The sequence below is a fragment of the Urocitellus parryii genome, chromosome 2 (genome assembly GCF_045843805.1).
Source record: "Urocitellus parryii isolate mUroPar1 chromosome 2, mUroPar1.hap1, whole genome shotgun sequence".
Classification (NCBI taxonomy): domain Eukaryota; kingdom Metazoa; phylum Chordata; class Mammalia; order Rodentia; family Sciuridae; genus Urocitellus; species Urocitellus parryii.
The window spans coordinates 174,571,325-174,595,562 of NC_135532.1; the positions used below are offsets into that span (position 1 = coordinate 174,571,325).

The 24,238-nt window shown below is 37.9% G+C and overlaps 1 protein-coding gene across 3 annotated transcripts in view; it reads left to right on the top strand.

The window, feature by feature from the left end:
• Positions 1-18,327: 18,327 nt before the first annotated feature.
• LOC113175035 (sentrin-specific protease 5) overlaps positions 18,328-24,238 on the top strand; it is a 38,679-nt gene continuing 32,768 nt past the window's right edge. For all 3 annotated transcript variants that reach the window (XM_026379209.2, XM_077795359.1, XM_026379210.2), the window contains exon 1: positions 18,328-18,484. The gene's annotated coding sequence lies outside the window, so the exon portion shown is untranslated. The remainder of the gene's footprint in view (positions 18,485-24,238) is intronic.

The following is a 24,238-nucleotide window of genomic DNA, read 5'->3' on the forward strand; positions in this document are numbered from 1 at the left end:
AGTAGAATACCTGAGTCAAATGGTGGTTCCATCCCAAGTTTTCTAAGGAATATCCATACTGCTTCCCATAGTGGTTGCACCAATTTGCAGTCCAATCAGCAATGTGTGGGTATACCTTTTCCCCATTTCCCCATATCCTCACCAACAATTATTATTGCTTATATTCTTGATAATTGCCATTCAGAATGCAGTGAGATGAAATCTTAAACAGTAATTTTGATTTGTGTTTCTCTAATTACTAGAGATGATGAACATTTTTTCATATGCTTGTTGATCAATTGTATTTCCTCTTCTGAGAAGTGTCTGTTCAGTTCCTTAGCCCATTTATTGATTGGGTTATTTGGGGGCGGGGTATTGTTGTTGATAAGTTCTTTTAGTTCTTTATGTAGCCTGGAGATTAGTGCTCTATCTGAGGTGCATGTGGTAAAGTTTTTTTTCCCATTCTGTAGGCTCTCTCTTCATGTTATTGATTGTTTCCTTTGCTAAGAAGAAGCTTTTTTAGTTTGAATCCATCCCATTTATTGATTCTTGATTTTACTTCTTCTGTTTTAGGAGTCTTATTCAGGAAGTCAGGTCCTAAGCTAACATGATGAAGATTTGGGCTTGCTTTTTCTTCTGTTAGGTGCAGGGTCTCTGTTCTAGCGTCTAAGTCTTTGATCACTTTGAGTTGATTTTTGTGCAGGATGAGAGATAGTGGTTTAATTTCATTTTGCTACATAAGGATTCCCAGATTTCCCAGTTCCATTTGTTGAATAGGCTATATTTTCTCCAATGTATGTTTTTGGCACCTTTGTCTAGTATGAGATAACCATATTTATGTGGGCTTGTCTCTGTGTCTTTGTGTGTGTGTGTGTGTGTGCCATTGTTCTACAAGTCAACTTTGGTGCCAATACCATGCCATTTTTAAACTGTTGCTCTGTAGTAAAGTTTATGAGGGACTATTGTGAATACATAGAGAATCACAAACATTTTATAATACATAGTGAGTTATTTTTATTAACATAATATTTTTTGAAAATTTAATTCTGCGTTGTGTTCTACCTAAGTGGTTAAGGGAGGAAATAAGAACTATTTTATACTTATGAATATTATATCCCTTTACAAAGTATGTTTGATCACTTAAAAACTAATCAAGTCTTAACAAGAATTTTTCTATTTACACTTAATTTGTTTATCTAAGTTTTTTCATAGTTGATATGAAATAAATTTTAGGGGTTGTTCTAACTGTGTTCACTTGGGTCTTCTTTTATATGCCAAAATTTTTAATTGTGACACGATTATCTCTAGTTATTTGTATGAGTATTTTCTGCAGATTTATTCTTTTCAAGAATCTGATTGAATATCTGGTGAATATCATGTGATAATACCAATTATATCTGTTTTTTCTTTGTATAATAGTACAATATTTTGAATGAGATTTTTAGTAGTTACAAATAGTGTACACACTTTATTTGTTGTTCTGTTCTGATGGGAATTAAGAATAAAAGTATAACTAGCTTTTCCTAAGTGTGTAATTTATCCTCTCATTTTATATTCAAAAACCAGGGGTAAAGACATTTTTAACATCTCATCTTATTCTTGTATTTAAGGAAGGGAGAAATTTATCCTTACTTTTTATGTATCTTTTTAGTTGTATATTGACACAATAACTTTATTTTGTTTATTTATTTATTTTTAATTGTGGTGGGTTTTGTTTTGTTTTGTTTTGTTTTGTTTTGTTTTGGGGGATCAGACCTAGGGCCTCGCAGGCAAGTGTTCCACCACTGAGCTCTACCCCTAGCCATATTATTTCATTGTTGGTGTCAGGATTTGGATATAACTTGACATAAAATTCTCCATAGAAGAAATGACAAAAACATAGTACATTACATTGAAGAACTCCCGAACGCTACCAGACCACCCTCAATCTTACCTGATTCTTTCAATAGCTCACATTGCTTAGACTTCTGGGTATCTCGAGTTTCAAGTGCAAACAACTACAATTTATTCTCTACTGTTGAAATAATTTCTAAAGAACTTATGCTTATTGACCAAATACTGTGTACTATTGGGTATTTAAACTTGAAAAGACCTAGAAGTTATATAAACTCATTCATCATTTTGTAAGAGAGCCTATTAAAGACTAAGTTTTAAAAATTCATGTCAGAGACTGGGGATGGGGCTCAGTGGTAGATTATTTGCCTAGCATACACAATGCCCTGGGTTTGATCCTCAGCACTGCAAAAATAAAGAAAAAGAAAGAATCAGTGATGAATGAGTTGAGCACATGACAGATGTCTGAAGTCTTAGCTGCTCAGGAGCTGAGGCAGGAGGACCATTTGAGGCCAGCCTGAGCAACATAGAGAGGCTTTGTCTTTTTAAAAAAATCAATAGGAAAGAAAGGACTTAAGACATCATTTAATAATGTCTCTAGATGAGATTAGAGTGTGGCAAAAGATTGTCTTACTAATTAAGTTATTTTATTTTCATAACTTTGTATATGAGAGGTTGTTTTCCTTTGTAAATGTTAAGTATTGCAAGGTGTTCTGGGGTACACCATACATGATGCTACTTGAGTGGTATTTTACTCAGTATTGAGACATGGGGACTTAAGTGTCCTCTTGGGAATGATCCCCAGCATTCCTGTGTGTAGACTGCCCAAGATGTGAGATCTCTGCCCTTGCTCTATCAATGGGACAACTCTCAAAATAACTCTGGACTTGGGCATTATCCATTAGACATGGACAGCCCACCTCCTACCTTATTTGGCAAAAGAACATTCCATCAAAATCCCTTTGAAGCCCCCTTTGTATAAATAAAGAAAATGTGGGTTCTTACCCCTCTCTCTTTCCAGTGTGGAAACAGAACCCTTAAGGCACAGAGCCATCCCTCCCCAGCTTTTTGAAAATTATTTTCTGTGTTGTGTGATTTTTTTGCCATATTTCTCAGCCAGTACACTTCACTCAAGAGAAAACCAAATTTCATAACCTGCGCAGGATGCAGGAGAGAAGTATAGGAATCAAAAAAAGAACCAAGATATGGTGTCTGGAACAGGGGCCCTCTGAGTTAATTAAGGTAACTGGGTATTTGATCCTCTCTCACAGGAAGGGTGCTTATGGTATAGATAACTGTGGATTTTTTTGAATTGCGGATTTTTTATATCATGGGTTGAAAAATTTGGGGATGGAAATATTTTAGACAATAATTTTGTGGATTTAGTGTATTGTGGATAAGTATTTTGAGAGTAAGAGGGGAAAGGAAATATCTCTTTTACTGTGGGACATTATGCTTGGGTAATTATCTATTTTTAGAGAATTAAATCTAAGAAAGAGAGAGAGAGAAACTTTTTCTGCTGCTTTCAGGAATATTCAAGCAATTTAAACTGAACCAGTGGAACCAGCTGTGAGGATAGCCTTAACCTAAGAAGGGCCCTAGCTTAAGTAACTCCATTTTAAAATAAACCTGCAGTTCCATCAAGCACAACCTACAGAGCCCTCCAATATTGTCATCAGGCATAGCTTGATAAAATAAGTCACTTTCCACAACCCTGATAACTCAGAATGAAGTCTGTAATTTGCCCTCATCCCAATAAGGGCAAAAGGATGAGAGATCAGGATAAAACCCTCAGACCAGATGTCCTGATCTCAGAATGAAAGATGTCATTGAGAAACCTGGTAACAACTGATAGGAATTGAAAAGGGCAGTCAAAAGCCCTAAAATTTAGCATAAATGATGGCACAAATGAACAGACATTCATCCAGCTGGCACTGATGCCCACATGCCAGAGAGCTTCATGAGGACCTGGACTGACATCCCAACTCTTCTCATCATTTGACTGAGCCTCTGCAGCATCCTCACCATTCTCAAACTCTACAGCCACATCTTGACCCTGGTGAGAACCCCAATTCTTCTTACAACCCTCTCCTCAGCTGGCCATCAGCTCCACCCCAGGAGAAGTCTCCATCAGTTCCTGACCTGATCACTGTGGTCTGAGTGAGTGTGCATCTGCTGGACTTAAGGCCTAAGGCTTGAGACTTTAGATCTGGCACTTGAGCTTAGTATGCAGAGGGAATGTCTATGATGAGCCTGTCATATAAGTGTGTTTGCAGTGCTTAGAATTAACCTAGAATTGTTTGCTATGAATTGATTATGTCTATTGCATGCCTAGCATTAAGGATTGTCATTTTCTTGATTAAGAACCTATAGAGTGAAATTGTATTAAATAAAGCAATGAAAAGAGCAGAAGTGCATGGACATTTTTATTTCTCCCATTTGACTTTATAAGTCACACCTTTACCCATCATAATAATTGGCATGGTCAACAGTCAAGGAAACAGACACCTAATATCTGGGAGAAATGTCTTGTTCTACCTGTGTGATAACCACATATAGAATTCAGAAGCTTTTTATAAACACAAATAAATTTGTGATAACATTGGCATTAACAATTATAGCAATAAATCTAATAGGGCATTATATTTTCTGCAAAGACAAATACAAAATTAGTAATAACACCACACAGATACACCATCTTATAGCAAACTATACAATCTGTTTCCTAGACAGGTACATCCAATAACACATGAACTGGATAGAAAAGTGCTTACACGGGCACTTAGAAAATCAAATTGCAAAAGTACTACAGTATATAGACAGAGATACATCTTTAGTGTAGAATTGTAAGAAAAAGTCTATTAAAATAATGTACAGCATATTAATAAAATGAGGAAATTAAAGAACATCTTCAAAAAGAAAGAATGTAACAAGGAATTTAGCTCTGTTAGCCCCTGGAGAGAACCAGAAAGAACAATGCAAGGGAAACTGCCAGGATTTAATAAAGAAACTAAAGGAATTGATATCCCTCCATCCCACCCAGAAGTAGTTCAGACAAACATTGCTAGAGCCACTCCAAAAGAAACCCTGGGATTACTAGTTAAAACTATTAATGACATAGATATGAATCGGACAAAAGGCAAAACTTTGGTAAGAAGAGCCCTAGATAGGCAGAAAAGTCACCCAGATAATCCGGAAGTCTTATCAGTAACAACAAGAAAGGTGACCAAAATGCCAAAGGAAAAAAGGGGCAGAAGATAGTGATAATAAAGGGGAAGTTGAAGTGAGATCTTTTAGTAGAATAGAACTGCAGCAGTTAAGGAATAAATTTGCCCAGAAAGGAAGGCAAGATGTAGAATTTCTACTAAAATTGTGGGAGCATGGAGCCCACAGAATTAAAGTAAATGGAGATGAAATATATGCAATGACCTCCATAGCAGAAAAATGAATCTATATATGAGGCATTAGTGCAGAAACTAGTTATAAAAGATTGCAGTAATATACTACACTGGAATGGGTAGCATTAGCATGGGTAAGAGCATTTCCTGTGATGGATGTAGGCAGTTTTGAATCATAGACACATTGGACTACACACCAGTAGGCTATTAAATTACGCAGGAAATTAGGAATATGCTTTATGATATACAATATATATCATGTAACACACCATTACAAGCAGATCTGACTGATACTTCAGATGAAAAGAATAATAATTAAAAGAGGTCCAGCAGATCTCAGGCTGACTTAACATCAGAATTACAAGGCACGTATACATTACAAGATGTAGTTACTTAATTTAAAAAATATATATATTTAGTTGTAGATGGACACAATGTATATATTTTATTTATTTATTTTATGTGGTGCAGAGGATGAATCCAGTGCCTCACGCATGGGAGGCAAGTGATCAACCACTGAGCTACAACCCTAGCCCCTAGTTACTTATTTTAAAGAAGCCAAAGAGCTGGATGACGCTAGATCTTTTTCTTTCCCAACTCAGTCCTCAGGAAATCAATTCAGCTTCCCAGATTAGACTTCCTAATTATAAAAACAGACAGCAAAGGCAGCCTTGGGTAAACATGCAGCCTCCCAGATGGAGGGCCCTGCCGGGGAGGAATTCCACACCAAGGAGGCCCAGAGTATTACACCATTCAGAGGACAAGGACAAAGATTCCAGTCAGGAGGCAGATTCCCTTCAAACAGACGATCCACATCAAACAACGGACAAATGACACAAAACAAAAACTTCAGACACACAAACAAACCAATTTACAACAGGAACATGACACTCAGCAGACAAGGAAACAAGAAGTCAGATGGCCTATTCAATATTAGAACAGCCTGGAGATAATCAAATATCTAGAGATTTACCATTAATACTCTCAGACAAAACAGAAAAAATAGAAACACATAAATTCTTAATAGATACAGGAAGCCAGGTAACTATTTGGGGGATAACATATAATACTGTGCTAGGTGACCACAAGATAGTAGAAATAGGGAATGTAAAATTAGTGCAAAGTGGAAAAATGTAACTACCCCTTTATGGGACAGAGAAGTCATGAAAACTAAGATACTTCTAGCAGAAACACCTTATAAGATTCTAGGGATGGATCTTATACCCAGAATTTTTCCATCATGGATAACTTACAAAAAGTTTAAAAATAATATGACGAAGTCACAGGCACATCTAGCTTCATTACTGATGGACCCCATTAGTACTACCCCATTAGTACTACCCAATAAAAGGAGGATACACTGAAATAACCAAAAAAGTTGAAGAATTGTTGAGGGAAGACATCATAGAAAGAACCATTTCATTTGACTATAATAGCCCAATTTGGCCTATCTTAAAACCTAATGGTAAATGGAGATTCACAGTGGATTATAGAGCAGTCAATGCACTAACACCACAAATGCCAGGAGACCTGCTAAACATTACCACAATATTACAACAAATACACTCCAAAAATTTTAAATTCTTTGTAACCATTGACTTGTCAGATATGTTCTTTGCCATCACTATAGCAGAAGAATCTAGGGAGATAACCACGTTTATTTGGAATTCAGTGCAATATCACTTTAAAAGATTACCACAAGGCTATAAAAATAGCCCACTGATAGCCCATATTGCACTCTCAGACTCTCTTAAAGATTTTAAAACTAAGGATGTCTAAATATATACATATGTGGATGATATACTAATAGCAGGATATGATAAACAACATTTACATGAAGTATCAGAGGAAATAATCAAACACCTGATAGCAAAAGGATGAACAATTAATAGAGAAAAAGTACAGGGACCAGATCAAACAGTAAAATTTTTAGGAGTTTTTATCACTGCAGAAGGAAGATAAGTCCCAGATTAGATTACAGATAGAATATTGGGACTACAACCTTCAACAAATAAGAAAGAAGCACATCAATTAATAGGAATATTAGGGTATTGATGCAACCATATACCATATCTAAATCTCATTTTATAACCAATATATGCAATTAAAAGGAAATCACAAGATTTTAGCTGGAAATCACATCACCAAAAAACTTTGGATATATTAAAACAGTATATAACAGAATTTAGGAAATTGCATAACATACAAGGAAATATGATTGGGGACATCATTTTCACACAGGACTATGGTATATGGGGACTCTATAACAACAAAACTAAGCCCCAACCAATGGGATTCTTTTGTAAAAGATTTCCATATGCTTCCAATAAGTATTCATTATTTGAAAAATTGGCATGGGTTGCCTTTGAGACATTCAAACAAGCAAAAACTATGACCAATGATCACATTATATTAAGAACTCCAATTTCACTTAAAGGCTGGTGTAAACTCACCCGCAAAGAGAAACAAAATATTGCATGGGAAAAGAAAGTCCTGATGTGGCAATGGTACCTACAATAATTTTTACAAGAAGAGGATCAAAAGGTAGGCACATATAAAATCACAGAGGAAATAGCAAAGCTACCATTTGTACTAGTCCCTGATATTCCAACACAACCCACACTGAAAAATATAGGCACAAGGGGACCTAAATACAATGAAAGTATACAAAATGCATGGTTTACAGATGGATCAAGTAGGTAGTAAAAGGAGTTACTAGGGCTGGGGATGTGGCTCAAGCGGTAGCGCGCTGGCCTTGTATGCGTGCGACCCTGGTTCGAACCTCAGCACCACATACCAACAAAGATGTTGTGTCCGCCGAGAACTAAAAAATAAATATTAAAAAAAAATTCTCTCTCTCTCTCTCTCCTCTCTCACTCTCTCTTAAAAAAAAAAAAAAAGGAGTTACTAAGTGGAAAGCAGCAGCATATAACCCTAAGACAGGCAAGATCTTGACAGAGCAAGGGGAACACAAATCAGCACAACATGCAGAACTAATAGCAGCTGCATTAGTCATTTGAGAGGCTTTATTGACAAAATGTAAGGAAATATATATTTATACAGATTCATGGTGGTTGCTAATAGCATAGCACTATGGTTAGGGAAATGGGCTTGTTCAGATTTCCATATCAATGGAAAACCATTGTGGTCAAAAGATATATGGAAGGAACTATATGAAGCCAGTACAAAAATTAACATAAAAGTTAATCATGTGGATGCATATACAAACAGGAACACGGACACCAGTACACTTAAGAACACAGTAGATAAACTATCAAAAATAGACACAATAAGCTACAAAGGAATTGGGAACTACAACTCCCCAAAGACCCTTTTAAACTTAAATTTAAAGGAACATGGAAAAACATCAAGCCTGATAATATAATAATGCACATTACTGAATATGATATTACAAAGTTACATTTAAAATTAGTTCACATAAGAGTACATGCATTATATGACTGGTTCCAAAGACGCAACTTACATGTAAAATGAAATGCTATCAAAACTGCTTTACGCAGGTGCAGTACATCCCCCAAAATGAAATTGATATTTAATCTACATAAAATTCCCCAACCAGATCTAGAATATAAAATTTTTAACTACAGAATACAAACTGACTTCATAGGACCCCTTAAGAATTTCCACAATAAGTATGTTGCCACATTGGTGGACACATGTACAGGTATTGGAATGATACTTGCAGCTAGCAAGCCAATACAACATATTGCTATAGAACTAATCCTACATTGGATGATATACTAATAGCTGGATATGATAAACAACATCTACATGAAGTATCAGAGGAAATAATCAAACACCTGATCACTTATGGTATACCCAGTATAATAGAATCTGATCAGGGTTCTCATCTCACAGGAAAATTGGTAAAATATTTAATAACAACCCTTAGCATACAATGGAACTATTATCTAACATACAATCCATCTAGCAACAGGGAATATAGAAAGATGGAATGGATTACTTAAAAATGAATTACTCTGACACAAAGGCGAATCCTTACAGAGGGCCCTACAAGAGGCCACATGAATTTAAACAACAGACCTAGGAGTCTGTTAGGCTTTCCCCAGTTGAGGAAGTTATAGCTAGACAAGATATTCCCCTCACCTTTAATATCCAAGATATCCCTATACTATTACCATACAAAATAATCAAAAGAGACAGGAAAGATGCCAGCACTATACCAGGTGAAATCATAGCACAAGGCACAGAAAATACTGAATGGACAACAGCTGGAAAAGGAGAATTAAAACTCACCAAAATAAAAGATATATACTAATGACTTCCCTCCACTCTGTACAGGTAATACCTAGATGGGAGGATGAACATGACATTCAGACATTGAAAATGTATGAACTGACGCATCAAATATTGTGCCTATCAATGATATTTTGACATCACAGACAGCCTAATCTTACCACATTACCAATACACAATATTGATATTAATAACATATGGCCTATAAAGAATGCAAACATTGAGGCTAACAGAATAATAGATAGGGAAAGATATATTTTGTTTAGACACAACTTGACACTCATAACTAAAACCTTTTTCTCAAAATATGCTCATTGCAGAACAGATAGATTTCAATATCTTAACTGTGATGAATACTATAAAACCACCAAAGCATTACCACCACTGGCATACAAAGATTTAACTGACATAGATAATACTAGTATTTGGGACACAAATCCTTTGAGATGTGCATACATTGAATATTAATAGAAACCTGATTTCCCTGAAGGCAATATACTTCCCCCCTTCTATTTCACTTCACTTAAATCCACAAAGAAGTTGCTCACTGGATTCAAACCCTAATGGAACACAGGCAACATACATATATGAATACATTACACAAGAACCTATGTGGGCTCATGCATAGACATCACTAATAAGCAATGCATTTTAACAAACATAGACCCCATTTGGGACAGTCCCCAAGAACCTTCTACACAAACCAATCATAATCAAACCATACAATCCTGAGGTAAAATTCCATCATTATAATCATTCAGCATTTATGTTCAAATGTCTTGATGATGTATGAAACTTCATTCCAGGAAATTATGATGAAAACACCACAGTATGGTGGGTAATAGCTTTCCCAAACCTGCCATATGATGGTAAATTTGACTTAATACATGGAACATCAGGTTTTAAGATAGATAATGACTCATTTCCAACCGCTCAGACATATTAGCATTAGCACATAGTCAGACATATTAGCATTAGGAACACAAGCATATAAATTCCCTATAATTATCACAGATCCCATACCTTAATGTGGGAGGCGGCCCTGAACAGGAGCTCAGCACACCTCTTCAAGCCTTGAGTCCGGAGGTATTGGACTGGCATTGCACCCACTGCAATGCATATGAACTTACCTCTGCTGCGGAAGAGAGGTTCAGCTCTGGCATTGGGCATTACCTGATTGGGCTGAGCTACATCCACCTGCTTGTTGTAACACAATCCCTTACCTTCTTTGGGTAGAATGTTCCATGGAATGCCTCCCTCTGAATAAAACTGGGGTTCAGAGTCTGGCCACTCTTTCTGCTCTTGCTCCTTGCCTCCTGCCTCCCTTTGCCCTCCAACATGGGAGCTTGAGCTTGCTAAGCCCTCTCTGACCCCTGAAAAAGGTATTTCTGTGTCTGTGGTTTTTTCGTTGCCAGCCCAAATTCACGTGGAGCGAACCTGAGTCCATCATTCACGCGGGACAGGACGTGGATGACAGTTGGTGCCTGGAACAGGCACCGTTCATGTGCATTTCAATAATTGGTGTGCGAGGCCCTCTAATGGTAGAAGCATGCAAGTATTGTGAATTGATTTTGGAAAGTAGGCAGAGGGAAAAGTGAATGGGACGTAAAAAACATAAAACATGGGGACTTCTTTATCTTCGGAGAAAGCACTCTATTTGCAATTCTGAAGACCATAATGAAACCTAAAGGGAAGGGAATTAGGAGGGCCCATTTCACTCAGTTTTTAGAAGTACTCAGGAATGTCTGTCCCGACTTTGTGAGAAAGAATCGCCTGATTTGCATACCCGGGAAAGGCATGGTAGGAGGCTATTTGAAGGTTGCATTTCAGCTAACTTATCTAGAAGTACTATTGAAGATGTTCAGAAAGTTCGGACTGCTCTAGAAATGTGTCTTTACTCAGATCTAGAAGATGACCAGTGGTCATCAGAGGACTTACTAATAGGATTTAGGGATGCTTTGAGGAGCCTTGAACCTGACCAACAACCCAGCCCTGCTTCTAGACTGATTTCTTCATCTGTGGCTGGACTAAGGACGGAGTCAAGTCACGCTCAATCTGAATGCCTTATTCTCATGTTCCATGGAATGCCTCCCCATGAATAAAACTGGGGTTCAGAGTCTGGTCACTCTCTTTCTGCTCTTGCTCCTTGCCTCCTGCCTCCCTTGTTCCCCTTGCCCTCCAACGTGAGAGCTTGAGCCTGCTGAGCCATCTCTGACCCCTAAAAAAGATATTTCTGTGTCTGTGGTCTTTTCATTGCCAGCCCAGATTCACACAGAGCGAACCTGAATCCATCATTCATGCAGGACGTGGATGACACCTCAATCCTATAAAACAGTGAAATAAATTTGACCATCTCCAAAACAGGGATGCCTACATTGGGATTACATCTGCTTCAGAACAATGTTCATTGATAGATACACAGTAAAGTTTCTACCCACAGACATTCCTGATATACAGAAGAGAGGAACTTCACAAGCATTCATAGGATATTCTTGCTTCAACTACAATCGTAAGAATTTAACTGTGTATAGAAACATGAAAACAAAGAACTTTGGAGATGTGCTTCAGAAGATAGACACCAAATATAATTCCTTAAGAAAAATAGCACAAGATGCCACCTTCACACATTTCAATAATTTCACACATTATGCCAATAAATCATATCTTTGCAAAGGAGGAAAATTATACATTAGAATCAGCATGTATAAAATTCAACCTAATAAACTATAAAACAGGAGAACACTTAACTTATAATATTTCATGGAACTGGACACACACATGGACACACAATGGTACACATTGGGAATCACCTAAGTCACATTCCACATTTTTAGAAAAGAGTCTAGTAACGTTCTTTGATTATAGAACACTTCTTAATGCATCATTCATAACACTATATAGCCCACAATATGATCCCCAAACAAAAAAAGGCATATAACAAAATGATGATGATGTCTCTACAAGAAATCATTAAAACAAAATGACTTATGAATACATCCCATAGTACAGATGAAAATGAATGCACATCCAGACTACCTATACTTTTTATGTGTGACCAAATAGCTGCAATACACATTGGACTTTGGGATCCTTTTAGACACCAAGATAGATAACCAACCACACATAACACCATACCCAAATAAAGGACCAGGCCATAAACTTAACATAACTCGAGCTGTATGGATAGATAATTATGGAACACCAGCCATATTGATGGAGTCATTACAATGGAGTGAATGTAAAAATGAATATACCTATTTCTACCCCAAATAAGATAAGAGCAACAGATAAAAGGCCTCTATCATGATGGAAAATAGCAGGCATGAATTTTGATAGGGTGGTACAATACAGAGTAGACCATATAATATGCCATGTCACTTCTATATGCTATTGCCACAATGGAACAAGCCATGGGGATTGATTCAATATGACTTTGTGGCTCATAAACCTTTATTTAACAGATCTTTAATTACTAAAAGATCATGGCAGTAACAGAAACATGTATTTGTACTCCCCCTGTCCTTTGAAAGATATTATATTAAGGACCACCTCCAACCATGTATAATTGTTAGAGGAGGTATTATTAATGCCACACACATAAGCTATTTACAGTACATTATCTATCAAGAATGAAATTATATAGAGAAAGCCCAAGGCTAACCACAATCACCAGAGCACCTTATATAATACGAAATATACAAATCCCTTTACAAATAATTGTAAATCCCATAATTCAAATGATAGAATTAACTATTGACACAGAAATATATGTTAAGGAGTTATATAGGAGATGCCCACAGAAAACAACATGGCACATACCAACAACACAGAGACAACACATCAGGAGAACAAGAGAGATTTTAGAATGGATAGCTATAGCTGGACTAGCATTAGGAGAAATTGTTAATGAAAAACGTATAGAAGATATGGATGTTAGAATCACAGCTCCAGAACACATTAGAGATAAAGGAATTCATGGCTTAAAATGATTTATAAATCAATATATACAATCACAGAAATTATACATTAAGCTGAATTATAGAGGCAAACTATAGTTCAGACATTAAAAGCCCAAAAATAATATTATGATGCTTTTATACAGAAAATGGATATGAAGATGAACACAATAGCATATGTGTTCAATATGAATGTACACAATTGAAACTGTTACAAGAACAATCCAGAGCAGACTTACAACATTTACTTAATACAGTACAGGGTGAACATACAAACTTGTATAAAATTATAGTACACCCCAGTAGAGATATATACTGCACTGAAACACTTTGTAAGTTATCCTTACTAAAAATTTTGTTTACATACACATACACAGCATATCATGGACAAACATTATATAGAAAAATAGGGAACACTTTCATAAAGCCATTAAGATCAGGCATTATTTTAAATGGAACAATGTTACCAGAAGAGTCAGTAATACCAATTGGCACATTAACTTACCTATTCTTAGGAAATATAAACCATCATGAACTACATACATCTAAGATCACCATAATAGACCCACAGGAAGAGTTGCAATTTGGTTTCTTGTATCTAATGAGATACAAGATCTAATCTTACAATTAGAAAATAATGTCTTTGCAGTCTGTGCATCTTATACCTTCAGCATAACTTATCCATGTAAACATATACACCAAACAACACAAACAAGGGCAACTACACAAAATATATCTGAGAGCACCACCAATAATGAATGTTATTGTAATTATTATGAGTATCCTGACACCAATATATGTTTTGGTGAATGTAAAACAACCCATGAAGCAGGATGCCATATGGTATCCAACACATAGAAGTTAACATTACACACTAAATCTGGTAGAAATATAAATATAGTAGCATTCTCAAACCAACAGATACAGATGAAACACACATTACAAACTAACATGGTATTTGATGAAGATGAGCATAAACCAGACATACAATTGGAACATATGAAGCGACTTCAAAACCAAATTGAACATAATATAGAACAACTACAAAGACAGGATGCTCAAATAACACAGGATATAGCACATCTCAATAATACAAACCACATTGTTTCACAGATAGTATATGTACTTGAAACAGATTCTTTAGTATATAAACATAATGTAGTCAATAGATGCTATTCTTGAGCAGATTTATGCTATAGGCTCCTCAAGTTTGACACTGTGTGCTGGCACATTCCAAACTGGTTCCAAGACCTAAAAGAAATTTTCCACTATGCACTTATACTCATATTCATGATAACCTTAAAAAATTTAGAATGTGTGCAAAGTGGAATAAAGAAATTAAAACCAGAGAAGAACTTAAGAAACATGTAGTGAATATTAGATGGCTGTGTGAACACTCTATGATCATGTTTGATAATAAAGAAGTGAACATAACATATACAAATATTACCTACACTTTACAGCTCACTTGGACATACCCACCAAAGAGAACACTGAATTCACTCGTCTGTGGCAACACTTACCTGGACACACTGAAACATGAACTGTGGAACTTGGAATATCATTTTATAGCATTAATTGAAAATAACTTCCATCTTCCTCTTTATGCTAGCATTTTGAATTATATTGATTGTAACAAACCTTAATATTTATGCAAAATTGTTGGTGAATAACATTAAATTTAGGTTTAGAAGTTTGCTGTGTGCTACTAGGTTTGAAGTGACATATAGATATACTTTAATTGAATTTCTATGGCAGATAGTTCATAATAGATTCACTAGGAAACTAAAATACTTAGGATATAAGAGGAGCTGGAAACAATGGAAAGCAAGACCGTTTATCAGGAATTACTGGACTGTATAACTAGAAATGTAAAGCAAGGTCATGTTATTATAATTCATATACAACATTGTAGTTTCCTGGTATATACATCAGAAATGTGCTTGTTGCTAGACTCTTGGATTTCACACAAAGCTTATGCTGGGAGGGGGTGGATATACCCATATAAATTCCCACATATTTGAGATGCCTTTAAAAATCAAATAACCCCACCTATTCATTTCTAATTTTCACAACTTTAACTTAGAGTCTTTGTAGAACATAGGAAATATAGATAATATAGTACTATTAGAACATAATATGTTTGCATCCACTGACATTGTTCCACAAAAGTTTAAGGTTGAGTCATTTACCTTTTATAACCTTAACCACATTTTGCTATTCTACTACTCCTTGATCCAACTAATAGGACAGGCTCTACCCTTCTCATTAGATACAAGAAACCAAATTGCAACTCTTACAAATATGTACTTTTTATGAATAAAGCATATTTTCCAGAATAAATACTACAGGGCATAATACCCAGACAGAAATATTGATCTTAACAGCAGGACCCAACCAATATCAGCATACCCAGCACAATGTCCACAGTTTACGTATAATTCTAAAAAAGACATGATATTGGAACAAACTGGGAAAAATAAAATCAGAATTCAAAACTTTCAGGATTATTTCCCTTATTCCACAATATATGCATGTGCGAACCTATGGCAATACATTGACCCAGACCTCAGAGTGCTTCATGAGGACTTTGATCTGAAAGAATCGATAGAACCAAGGTGGATTCAGGAGAGACTAGGCTCTGTCTTTGAAGATGGAAGTTTGTATTATTATGAAAACAAAATGTCAGAAACAGTTATTGTAACACCTATGTGTGTTAATCCAGAGGGACCAACTACATTCTTTTATTTTAGCCAATATCTGGACTCAATTTGTATGTGATCATTTGATAAACTGGTGGTGACGATTGTGATCAACTGGGAAAAGGTAAAGGAAACAGTCCATTGAGACCTACATGCAAGACAAACTTATAAATGTTTTAACCCAATTGTACAAACTAATTATGATTACATTGTAATTACCATCCCTGGTTACATTGCTACCACTTTGCTACCATCTGTTTCAAACAGATGTAATTGGACTATGCTCACTATTGGTAGTTATGGAGTAGTATAACAGTCCATGGTGAGAAGTGTCTTTTGGACATATGTGGAGTCTGGCCTTTGCCGGTGGAATAGGCAATGCCTCCGTATTGATTAGCAGCGCCCACTTTGGGCACCCCCTGAGTGTGGACACTGTGAATCAAGGGGGTGGACTGCCTTAACCAAAAAAGGGCCTTAGCCTAAGTAACTCCATTTTTAAATAAATTGCTGTCCCCACCAGGCACACATACGGAGCCCTCCAATATGATCATCAGGCATAGCCTGATAAAATAAGTCACTTTCCACAACCCTGATAAGGGCAAAAGGCAAGGCAAGAGAATCGGACAAAAACCACGAGACCAGATGTCCTGAGAAACCTGGTAACAGCTGATAGGAACTGAAAGGACAGTCAGAAACCCCAAAATTTAGCATAAATGATGGCACAAATGAACAGACATTCATCCAGCTGGCACTGATGCCCACATGCCAGAGAGCTTCATGAGGACCTGGACTGACATCCCAACTCTTCTCATCATTTGACTGAGCCTCTGCAGCATCCTCACCATTCTCAAACTCTACAGCCACATCTTGACCCTGGTGAGAACCCCACTTCTTCTTACAACCCTCTCCTCAGCTGGCCATCAGCTCCACCCCAGGAGAAGTCTCCATCAGTTCCTGACCTGATCACTGTGGTCTGAGTGAGTGTGCATCTGCTGGACTTAAGGCCTAAGGCCTGAGACTTTAGATCTGGCACTTGAGCTTAGTATGCAGAGGGAATGTCTATGATGAGCCTGTCATATAAGTGTGTTTGCAGTGCTTAGAATTAACCTAGAATTGTTTGCTATGAATTGATTATGTCTATTGCATGCCTAGCATTAAGGATTGTCATTTTCTTGATTAAGAACCTATAGAGTGAAACTGTATGGAGTAATTTGAGTAAATAAAGCATTGAAAAGAGCAGAAGTGCATGGACATTCTTTATTTCTCCCCCTCCACTGTATAAGTCACACCTTTGCCCATCGAGACATCCACTTCTATTAAACTTTTATAGGAATAAAACTAGCTATGTTCTTCGAAAATCCAGCTTGACACTCTCTTGGTCAGTGCTATGTCTTCCTTCTGCTAGAGCAGAAGTCCCAGGAGAGTTTTGTTCCTCTTATAGTTTTGCCTTTATCTGATTTTTCTGATGCACAAAAGCCCACTGAACCAGTAACAATTGAATTATTATTTATTCTCTTTCCCTACAGTTAGATTGAGGTCTTGCAAGAGAAACACTAGAATAAGTTCATATGCATATCGATGGGCTGGAGATAAGAGAATATAGCTCAGTGGTAGAGAACTTGCCTAGTATGTGGGTGCTCTGGGTTCAATCCCCAGCAGGAGGAAAAGTTTTATTGAATGAATAATGCTTCAGCATGGAAGGCTGACGTCACTTTCCTCTCTGTAAGAAAGAGGCTAGCAGATTTACTGCACAGATTTCCTATGTTTGTGTAGGCCAGTCATTGGAACTGAGGCTACAATGAGAAGACTCTGTCCTCCTTGGGAAGCATTCTTGGTCGGGCAGGGTCGGGTATACATAAAGAGGCAAATTACAATACCAAAAGTAAAATCAGCACGCAAATCCGAGAGAAAAAGCCTAGGCCAGGCCTCAAGAAGTGCAGTCCAAAGCAGGAACATGGCTTTTTGCTTTTGGCAAAGCGGGATAAGCAGAGAAATATCCTTGAGGCGCCAGGAGCCTTTAAGGACTAGAGTGGGAGGCTGTTGAGAAGCAGGAGCCACGGCGCCACGCCCCCACGCCAGCGCCCGCTTTCCCCGCCCCCTGCACGAGGCGCGGGCGGGGCTGCAGGCGGAAGGGCACGGGAGGAGGTGACGCGCTAAGTGAGCGCCGGCGGCGCGGCAGCGTCTCTGGAGAAGCTCAGCACCCGTGGCTGCGAGGAGCAGGCCGGGCACCTCCTCCCGAGCGGTGATTCCCTCTGGGCTGGCGAAGGCGAGGCCGCAGTCTTGGGTGCTACAGCGTCTGAGCCGTGGGGGGGCCAGGTGCTGGGAGCAAGAGACGCAGGTAAGCGGGAGCACGGGCGGCCCTCGGCCGAATGACGGATCGATCCCTGACCGTTCGTTCACTGAGCCGCTACGCGCCAGCTCATCGCCCCAGCCCGGAGGCCTTAAGCGCCAAACTCCCCTCACCCCCGCCCCGCCTCAAGCTGAGGGCAGCAGTTTCTTCCCTTGCACTGGGTCTTCTAGGGATGGGGAAGGAGCTCGTCTCGAGGGACCTCTGCTTCCCCTTCTTTCTTTCCAGCCCAAGCCCTGCGACGCAGGCAGCGAGAAAGCTAGCATCCCCCGCCGCTCTTCCTGAAGCTAGGGAAGGCTTTGAGAGGAAGACTGCTATTAGAAACCCCAGCCCCTGTCAGCTTGCAAGTCAAGGGTTTTTAATTTGTTCGGACAGTTCTGCCTCCTCCCTGCCTTGGTTTCTTGGTCCATGCTCTTGGGACCCTTTTCTAGAGGAAGGCCGTGGCACTTGGACATTAAGGTGGAGGGAACTTGTTTTTTCTATGCCATCTGTGCAAGGCGGTATCAACCTTCAATCCACTGTGTGGCCACTCTGAGGAGAAATGCTGTAGAGGTTGTGGGAGTTTTGAACTTGGAATCGGGAGAGCTGAGTTGAAATCCTACCCTGCCATTTGGTAGTAATTGTAATTCGCGTGTTAAAACTGGGGTTTCTTAAACTATATAAATTAGGAGAATAAACGAAATGTTTTGGGAGTCCAGTTAAACTCCTTTGAAAAGAGGTTCTAAGGGAAGAGGACACTTAATGGTACTAATGGTAAGTCTCTAATTGCGTTTTTTGTTTTGTTTTGTTTATATTTTTCCTTTTATCCAGAATAACTAAGTTTGGTCTGGAGAAGGGTGCCAGAACCTAATTGCAATCTGTACTTTGCATAGGCAGTCTCAGGAAAAAACCAGACCCTCTCCTACTCAGATGTTTTGTGTTTATTGATCAAACATTGGTATATGAAAAGGATGACTTAAATCAATTTTGCTCTTTACTCAAGATAGCTTTTCTCAGTAGGCTGTTACCAGGAGAAAAGCTGGGAAGACCTTTGTTTACACCTTGTCCCCTTTAGAAGGAATCCTCTGCAACTATTTTTGAAGACCCCTCACTCTGCTTCTACAACATTTCATGTTCCTTGAAAATGTGGAGAGAGTCTGTTCAGGAACTGGAATTCTTTAGTGACTGGATATTACAATTCTAAGTTAATTTGAGGAGTTACCTCTCTCTCTAGTGGACAGAATATTCACCACTGTAGTGTAATGGACCCAAATTACAAAAGTATTAGAGGAGAAGGGAAAGAGATGCACTCAGTGCATCAAGTCAGACTTGAGTCTCACCTACTCTTACAGTTACTTGGGAGGCTAATGTGGGAGGATTGTTTGAGCCCAGGAGTTGGAGGCCAGCCTGAACAGCATAGACAAGTCACCAAAAAAATAAAAACTTCAGATTCTTATGCCCTACTTCAGTAGGTCTGAAGAGCTATCTGGGCATTTGTAGTATTGATTTATTTATTTCATTAGTGGGGATGGAACTCAGTGCCTCAAGGATGCCTAGGCAACTCAGCTGCTGAGCTACATCCCCAACTCTATTTAAAAAAAAAAAAAAAATATATATATATATATATATATATATATATAAGTTATGAACGGACACAATACCTTTATTTGTTTATCTTTTATGTGGTGGTGAGGATTGAACCCAGTGCCTCACACATGCTAGGTGAGCATGCTACCATTCAGCCCCAGCCCCCGCACCCCCCCTTTAAGTAGTATTAATAATGATACTGAGGATTGAAGCCCAGTAGCTTTATCACTAAGCCATATCTCCAGGTGTTTTTATTTTTTTAATTATTTTACTTTATTGTTATTTTTGTGCCAGGGATTGAACTCAAGGACACTTAACCACTGAGCCACATGCCCAGCCCTTTTATTTATTTATTTATTTTTTTGAGACAGGTCTCCACATTGCTTACTGCCTTGCTAAGTTGCTGAGGCTGGCTTCAAACCTGCGGTCAGCCTCCTGCCTAGGCCTCCCAAGCCACTGGAATTACAGGCGTGAGCCACCCCCCCCATGGCTTATTTTTTACTTTGACATAGGTTCTCGCTAAATTGCTGAAGCTGGCCTCAAACTTGCATTCTTCCTACCCCAGCCTCCTGAGTCACTAGGTTTAGAGGCATGCACCATCATGATCTACTTTTTAAACTGAACTATTTTGAACTAGTGGTTTACTGAGTGTTTGCCATATGCTGAATTGCTTTTTCTCTCCAGTTTATTTATTTATTTATTATTCATTTTCCCCTCTTCTTTAGAATATCCTCTGGTACCCTTGTGAAATCACTACAAAACCCTAGGTTACATTTGAGGAACTGTGGCCTTAAGCTTTTAGGCATTTACCTCTATTCAAACACACATAATATTTCCCTTTTTAACAAAAATGGGTTCATACATATTATTTAGCAACTTGATTCCTCCTCCCCTCCCCTTGTACTGGGAATTGAACCCAGGGGTACTCTAGTAACTGAACTATATCTTTAGCTCTTTTTATTTTTTATTTTGAGACAGAGTCTTGCTAAATTACTGAGGGTCTCAATAAGTTGCTAAGCCTGGCCTCAGCTTGTGATCCTACTACCTTAGCTTCTTGAGAGCTGGAATTTCAGGTGTGTGCCACCACACTTGGCATCCCTTTGTATTCTTTGACATAGCATCTTGCTTAATTGCCTAAGACTTTTTTACAATATGATATGTTAAGGATGGTGAATTGGTGGGACATATATGTATAATTCCTGCACCAGCCTGAAAATGCCATTGAAACAATCCGCCCTAGATTGACAAAGAACAAAGGAAGTATGGATAACAAAGTTATAGAACCTGGAAAGCAGGGAAAAAAAAAAATTGGTGGTAATGTTTTAGTAGCCTTGAGAATGCTGAATCCTAAACTAACAGAGACAGCCAGAAATCCTCTTTTTTTTGGTATCAGGGATTGAATCCAGAGGTGCTTAACCACTGAGCCACATCCCCAGTCCTATTTTATTTTTTATTTTGAGACAGTGTCTTGCCAAGTTGCTGTCAGCCTCAGCCTCCTAAGCTCTTGGTATTACAGGTATGCTCCACTGCACCCGGCCAGAAAGCCTTCTAAGTTTCAGGATTAGCCGTGTTATGCACTAATAAAGAACTGATTTAATTTTATTTTTGAGATAGGGTCTCACTATGCTTCCCAGGCTGGTCTCAAGCTCCTGGGCTCAAGCCATAATCCCCCCGTCTCCCAAGTGCTGAACTACAGGCATGTGCCACCACACCCAGTTTGTGTACCCCTACCCTGGTGCTTCTGGGAGTCTAACCCAGGGCCTTCTGTGTATAGGTAAGTGCTCTGTATCCCCTTTCCTCACATACTGTTTAAGTGGAGGTAGAAGTGGGACAAAGTATATAAGGAGTTACATGAAGAACTTTTTAAGAAAAATTTTCCAGATCTGACCTTTTTTTCCTCTCCCAGTACACATTAATAAGGTTAGCAGACATGAATTATCTGAAGTGGAGAAGGGTTATTATTCGGAGTGGCAGATACCACGCATAGTTGTGAGGTACAGTGCTTTATAAAGGAACAGTGTACAAATTTATAAACTAAATATGGGAAACTTCATTTTGTGAGTTAATTTCTAGAATCTTGCCCCTTTTATTTTTAAATTTATTTATTTATTTATTTATTTATTTTGGTAGTGGGGATTGAACTTAGGGATGCTTTGCCTCTAAGCTTCACCCTCTTTATGTTTTTGTTTTTTTTTTTGAGACTGAAGCTCACTAAATTGTTTTTTAAAACTTTGCTGAGTTGTACAGGCTAACCTCAGACTTGCAGTCCTCCTGTCTGAGTCTCCTGAGTCACTGGCAGTATAGGTAGGCATCTTAACAGCTGGCTCCTTCTATACTTTCTTAATCTTTTTCTGAAACTCTTATTTGGATTTTTTTGCTTTTATTCTTGGTACTGGGTATTGAACCCAGGAACGCTCAACCTCTAATCCAAATCCCCTACCTTTTTTAAAATTTTATTTAGAGAATGGGTCTCCCTGAGTGCTTAGTATCTCACTAAGTTGCTGGCCTGGCTCTGAACTTGGCGTTTTCCTGCCTCAGCCTCCAGAGCCACTGGGATTACAGGCGTGCACTACCACACTCAGCCTTATTTGGATATGTCGTCTACTAGCATGGTCTATTAATTTTCTCATCTTTCTGTGTTATTTTCACTCTGTTGTCTTTTGGTACTTTCTGGGAGATTTCTTCAATTTTAAATATTTGCTTTTTAAAAAAACTTCAGACTTTGAAATAACTTCAAACTTTCAAAATCAGTTGCAAAGCAGGTCATTTTGGCACATGTCTGTAATTCCAGCCATTTAGGATGCTGAAATAGGAGAATCTCAAGTTTGAGGCCAGCCTAGGTAATGTAGCAAGACCTTATCTCAGCATAAGAAATATAAAGGACTAGGGGACTAGGGATATAGATCAGTGGTAGAGAGCTTGCCCAGCATGTACAAGACTATGGGTTCAATCCTTGCAGTGCCAAAAAAAAAAAAAATGGGGGGGTGGGGAGGCTGGGGATGTAGCTTGGTGAAAGAGCATCCCTGGTTTCAATCCTTAGTACCTCAAATATATGTATGTGTGCCAAAAATTTATTTATATATATATATATATATATATATATATATATATATATATATATATATATATATAGTATTATATAACCAGCACATGATCAAAACTATGAAATTGTCTTTAGAAAATACTGTTACTCTACAAGCCTTATTCACATTTTGTCTGTTGTCCCATCAATTTCCATTTCTAGATTAGGACTGAATCTAGGATTACATATTGCATTGCCATGTAACTTTAGTCTTAGTTTTTTAATCTCTATAGTTTCTCTTTGACTTTAATTGACACCTTTGAAGAGTTTTGGCCAGTCAGTGTCTATTGTTTCTCATGAATAAATTCAGGTTACACATGTTTGACAAGAATACCACAAGAGTAATGTAGTGTCTATTGAGTCAAGTTTCTTGTATCACTGTAAACTCAAGAATACTTATTTTATTATTGGATTATAACCCATCACTGTCATTATGCATTTGGTTGCTCAAAGTTTTCTTGGCCATTGTGAGTTTCTTCATGTTGATTTCTGTATCTTTTTGACATGTCATTCTTAATTTTTGAATGCTTGTACCTTTCCAGCACTCCAATGATATTCCAGGTTATCTTGTGTTTCCTATGCCCCATTGCTTACTCTCAAATATTCATACATACACACTCAAAACACACACACATACGTGTAAACTATGTACACTTTTATATCTGTATGTATATTAAACACTATGTATTCATTCTGATACCTCCAATTTCAGTGTAGCACCATAGGTTCATTTTCACTTTCTTTGATCATCATTAGTTTTTCTTTCTACAGCAGTGAAATCTCTGGTTCTAATTTTGCACAACATATGTACTTATTCATTCAGTTTTAGAATATTGATGTTTTTAGGACTGGGAATGTAGCTCAGTGGTAGAGTGCTTACCTATCATGCATGAGACCCTGGGTTTGATCCCAAATAGTTTCCCCCATCCCACCCCCAAAATAAATATAGATAGATGGTTTATTTTCCTTTACTTTCAGTATAGTTGTGTTATTCATTTGAAATGCAGTTAGGTTTAAGTATATGAAGCATTAACATGGTTCTAAAAATTCAGAACTTTACAAAAAGGAATATATATTCAGAGAAGTACCTTTCCTCT